Source organism: Dendropsophus ebraccatus, chromosome 1 (assembly GCF_027789765.1).
Source record: "Dendropsophus ebraccatus isolate aDenEbr1 chromosome 1, aDenEbr1.pat, whole genome shotgun sequence".
NCBI classification, from domain to species: Eukaryota; Metazoa; Chordata; class Amphibia; order Anura; family Hylidae; genus Dendropsophus; species Dendropsophus ebraccatus.
In genome coordinates this window covers 19,796,648-19,802,738 of record NC_091454.1, presented here as the reverse complement: position 1 = coordinate 19,802,738, position 6,091 = coordinate 19,796,648, and positions in this window count along the sequence as shown.

Here is a 6,091-nt window from a genome sequence, read left to right as displayed (position 1 = left end):
TTTTAGATTGCTATCTATACCCTTTCCCCTGTGGTCGGTAACCTGCCGGGTTGTGATGGGTCCCTTGGGCGCTTATCACGGTGGTCCGGAGTGGAGTTATGACCCACCAGGACTACTGGTACCGCCACCCACAGAAAGGAGAGATTACCCAAGGAAGATACAATGGCTGTGTAGGTGCTTAGCGAAGTTAAAATAAATAAACTGTTCTTTACTGCAGTAAGACTCAATACAGTGACATATATTAGGATCTTGACATGATAATATACTTTAATCTTTAGTGACACGACCTGTGCTGAGAGCTCAAGGAGAGGTACAGCCGTGCTGACTGAGTTGCGTGCTGAGAGATAGAAGAGGTTCAGAGAAGAAGAGAGGAGGATGTCGAGAGAGTCCTAACCCTTGGTAGAAATGTGCTCTGCCAGAACTTTAGAAGGAGAATAAGTAGAATACTTGTGAGTAGAGACAATACTTTTGGTTTGGACTCTTTGGTCTTTGCACCACCTATTGTCCACCAGTGTCAGGCGACCTGTCCTAGAGGGTAACACAAGCCCCAGACCTTGTTACCTGGGATGAGCAGAGTGGTCAGAGTTATCTGATTACACCCGCGCTGCGAGATGGAGTACATAGGCTTCTAGCAATTTTGTTCCATTCGGATCAGTTTCTCTTTCTTCAGGATACTGTCCTGTACTTTTAGACTGGTTCTCAGCTTGGGTTCAGATGATCCCTGACTTGTCCTCTCTAAGTGTGCGTTCAGCACTGCATAGTGTGTGGAAGTGATGCTGTTAAGAAAAGAGTGCTAAGGTATGTGTCCGTTCACTACAGAGACCGACCCAAAAACTCCACAGGGGACCTGGCATAAGCCTGGGCCCTACTTAGCTTCTGAAGTGACAATTCTGTCTTGCATCCGTCCTCTACCAAAGCCAGAGTAAGACTCACTAAGGTGTGGCAACACTTCCTCTCGCCATGTGACTTCCTTCTACAGCGTCTGTAATGTGTGCTGTGAGTGGGTGAGAAGAGAGTGCAAGAGAAAGAGAATGATAGAGATAGGTAGAAAAGAGAAAGAGCTCCCATTGGTGCACAGGTCCTAGAAACAATAACCCTTTAGTTACCTACAGCTGTGCAATACTTAGGTAGACAATATACATACTGACGACATCTAGTGGCAAAACTTAGGTACTACTTCATTACCACTTTTACTTTGAAGTACAGACTTTTGAGAGGGGTGTAAAGACAAGAAGCACCCGTGGTAGGACACCACACACATCCCAGAGGAAACTATAAAGTTGCCTAAGGTTACAAACCCACTTGCCGGATCTGCAGCGAGTCTCCTTGCCGCGTTTTTGCAGCGAGACTCGCTGCAGATCCTGGCCCTATACTTTCAATAGCAGAGAAACTCGCAGCAGGGATGTACATCCCTGCTGCGATTTTGTCTGCAGCCCGCCCCATTAACCCCCCGGCCGCCGGACATTATACATTACCGGGTCCCCGTTCCTGCTTGCCTCGGGGCTCCCGGTGTCTTCACGGCCCGCCCGGCCAATCAGTGCGCTGCGGCGGGGCAGCGCACTGATTGGCCGAGCGGAACGTGCCGGGAGCCGCTGAAGCAAGCAGGAGCCGGGATCAGGTAATGTATATCGCCCCCGGCCGCACGATCGCCCCCAGCCCCGCAGCCCCCGACCGCACGATCGCCCGCAGCCCCCGGCCGCACGATCGCCCCCAGCCCCGCAGCCCCCGACCGCACCATCGCCTGCAGCCCCCGGCCGCATGATCGCCCCCAGCCCTGCAGCCCCCGATCGCACCATCGCCTGCAGCCCCCGGCCGCACGATCGCCCCCAGCCCTGCAGCCCCCGACCTCACAATCGCCCCCAGGCTGGGGGCTGCGGGCGATCATGCGGCCGGGGGCTGCGGAGCTGCGGGCGATCGTGCGGCCGGGGGCTGGGGGGCTGCAGGCGATCGTGCGACCAGGGGGCTGCGGGGCTGGGGGCGATCGTGTGGCCAGGGGCTGCGGGGCGATCGGGGCTGCAGGGGGGCGGGCAGGATATACATTACCAGGTCCCCGCTCCTGCTTGCTTCGGCGGCTCCCGGCACGTTCCGCCCGGCCAATCAGTGCGCTGCCCCGCCGCAGCGCACTGATTGGCCGGGCGGGCCGTGAAGACATGAAGACACCGGGAGCCCCGAAGCAAGCAGGAACGGGGACCCGGTAATGTATAATGTCCGGCGGCCGGGGGGTTAATGGGGCGGGCTGCAGACAAAATCGCAGCAGGGATGTACATCCCTGCTGCGAGTTTCTCTGCTATTGAAAGTATAGGGCCGGGATCTGCAGCGAGTCTCGCTGCAAAAACGCAGCAAGGAGACTCGCTGCAGATCCGGCAAGTGGGTTTGTAACCTAAATAAACAAGTCCAAAACCAAGGGAATTCAGAGTAGCTGAGAGAGTTATAAACAGAGCGCTCCATTCCGCAGTTTGTATAAGGAATGAGGGAGACCTGCCAGAGCTTAGACAGCAAGACCCTGGCCACAGTGGTGCTCCTCATGGGCTGCAACATTGGCACTGGCTGAGGTCATGGGCATCTAAATTCCCTTTAATAGACTGGAGGCTGAAGCATGTTGCTAATCTAAGAGCAGCAACCAACAGGGGAACGCAGATGCAGTAGGGTGAGTACACACCATATTTTCTGCACAGCATCTGGTCGTGACAGCTGCAAAATACTGATGAACGCCCACTCACGCCCCACAAGGGGACCGGCTGCTAAGTGTTCTAATTGGGCATAAATACAGATTGTATAAGAGGCAAGTAATTTGTTTACATGTAGTGCGCCATGTTGGCTATTAGTTATACCAGATGAGGCGGCCTGTCCAGCACATTCTAAGTAAACAATCTCCCCCATAACTACCCTGTAGTGATGGATATCAGCAGAAGCCAATGTCATGCAATGAGGCTGACCTTCATATATCCATGTACTTCCAGGAACTGCTGGCACGACTGCTGCGAATTGGCACGATAACGATGGAATTTGAACGGTAATCATACGTGTATACGCTGCGAACGCTCAAACGACGAGCGAGAAATCGTTCATTTTGATCTTTCAACAACTTCTCAAATCGTCGTTGATCGTTCACAAACAATTCGCAGATCGTTCTGTGTGAACAGTCGTTCGCCGATTTAACCAATGTGTGAGATAGGCTTAATCGATCGCAAAACGAATTTTCTGTACGATATATCGTACCGTCTAAACGCTGATCGTTATGAAAAAAAAAACGTTACTCCGACATCGTTAATCGTACGATCGGGCAAATTATCATTCCCTGTAAACGTAGCATAAGAATAAGCCATCAACTTTATTTTTCTCCTAGAAGGGGAAAAAAATGTTTTCAAATCAACTGGTATCAGAGAATTATAAGGATTTGTAAATTACTTCTATTTAAAAATCTCAACTTTTCCAGTACTTATCAGCTGCTGTATGTCCTGCAGGAAGTGGTGTAGTCTTTGCAGTCTGACACAGTGCTCTCTGCTGCCACCTCTGTCCATGTCAGGAACTGTCCAGAGCAAGAGAGGTTTTCTATGGGATTTTCTGGTGCTCTGGATAGTTCCTGTCATGGACAGAGGTGGCAGCAGAGAGCACTGTGTCAGACTGGAAAGAATACACCACTTCCTACAGGACATACAGCAACTGATAAGTACTGGAAGACTGGAGATTTTTAAATAGAAGTCATTTACAAAGCTATTTAACTTTTTGACACCAGTTGATTTGAATAAATTTTTTTATCCGGAGTACCCCTTTAATCGGAGCGGATGTACGGTATAAAATCGCTGTAAAACATTTATTATTGTATTTGTGCCTTTTTTGTGTTATATTTTGCATTTTTTACCGTAACTAACAGGCACTGGTTATGATAAAGTTATGAAATCTTACTTTTTAAGGAAATAAAAAAAAAAAAGTTGTAAATGGTAAAACGCAGCATTCTCTGTACCAGCTCAGACGCTACAATAGAAAAAAGTGTCGTTGTCTCAGTCAGTGTGCGAGTTATTGGCAGTGATGTATGATGTGACGGGTTTATCAAAGGCAAATGAAGTGATAAATTTGTCGCAGCATGCATCAATAAATTAGTCGAGCTTTAACTTAGATGCCGGCTAAAAGGACGCCACGTTTGATAAATGCGGGCCGCAGAGCAGAGTCAGGTTTACGAAGAGGCATCAGACAGGATCGCAGTGTTATAGCTACATCTAGTGGCCACATTGTAGAATGACAGAATGATAAAGTTACATTGTTGCAAGTTATATTTTATATTAAAATGTTTTTTTAAATAAACGTGTATCAGAAAATTATTTAGATTTGCAATATATATATATATATATATATATATATATATATATATATATATATCTATATCTCAGGCCTTCCAGAACTTATCAGCTGCTGTATGTCCTGCAAGAGGTGGTGTATTCCTTTCAGGGCTCTCTGCTGCCACCTCCGTCCGTGTGAGGAACTGTCCAGAGAAGTAGAGGGTTTCTATAGGGATTTGTTACTGCTCTGGACAGAGGTGGCAACAGAGAGCACTGTGTCAGACTCGAAAGAATATAGCACTTCCTGCAGGACATACGGCAGTTGATAAGTACTGGAAGACTGGAGATTTTAAAATAGAAGTCATTTATAAATTGGTACAACTTTCTGACACCAGCTAAATTACAACTCCAGTTAAAAATGTTTTCTTTTCAATCAACTGGTATTAGAAAGTGATACAGATTTGTAATTTACTTCTAAAAAAATCTTTACTTTTCCAGTACTTATCAGCTGCTGTATGTCCTGCAGGAAGTGGTATATTCTGTCCAGTCTGACACAGTGCTCTCTGCTGCCACCTCTGTCCATGTCAGGAACTGTCCAGAGCAGTAGCAAATCCCCATAGAAAACCTCTCCTGCGCTCCAGACTGGTAAGAATACACCACTTTCTGCAGGATATACAGCAGCTGATAAGTACTGGAAGACAAGATGTTTTAATATAAGTAAATTACAAATTTCTGGCACTTTCTGGCACTAGTTGATTTAAATGATTATTTCTTTTTTTGCTGGAGTACCCCTTTAAGCACACTGAAGGATAGGATATATGTAACTGAATGGACTCTACCCCAACCAGGTTGTATTTATTGCTGCACACAGCAGAAAGTGTCAATTTCATTCCCACAGCCCATTCAGTTATATATCAAATACACTAGTCAGCATAATCCCCCCAACGCTAGTAAATTAGTCAGGAAACTTTCCAAGGATTTAAACATTTTTGAACGACTCCGCCAAAATGGTGTCTGCAGTTTTAGAGATAACAAGACGAAATGCATGATCTGGGCCGTGGTCCGGCAGGCTTCCCATCATGCCTTGCAGGCAGGTTTTTAACTGGTGGCTACTTATAATTTACAATAGCCATCTACAGTAAAGAAAATCCTTTTTCATGATAAAAATGCATTTTTCGGCTAATAAACCCAATTACAACGTTTCTTAAAATCGCCTGTACTATTGATTTCTGCCCAAAAATATTTAAATGACAGTGACACTTTAAGATCAAAATGCGTCAGAGATTTTAATGTTTTTTTTTTTAGAATAAATAATTTTTAAGGCTCATACTATGTTTTTGTAATCTTTTTTTTTTCCCATCAGTTTTTGCCAAAAAATAAAAATTAAAAATTGATGGAAAAACGGATGCATTTCTGTGTATCAGTTTTGATCCTCTTTTTCATTGACTTCCATTATAAAAACAAAAACAATCAAAACCGATCAAAATCATCACAAATAAAGTACGTTTTGGGGACGTTAAAAAAAAAACGGATGCATTTTGATCATGGAAGTCAAAGGGAACGGATGCACACAATTGCATCCGTTTGTTTTGTTTTTTTGCAAAAATGGCTGGAAAAAAAAAACGGATTGCAAAAACGTAGTGTGAAACCTAAATATTATTTATTCAAAAAACTTTAAAAGCTCCGACGCATTTTGATCTTAAGCAGCTCTTATTCACAGCATTCAATGAGAGCGCCAGTTATTTATCTTTGTTTTTGTTAATATTTTTGAATAAAGTAAACACAAGCGCTGGAAAGTGTTTGTACGATTTTTT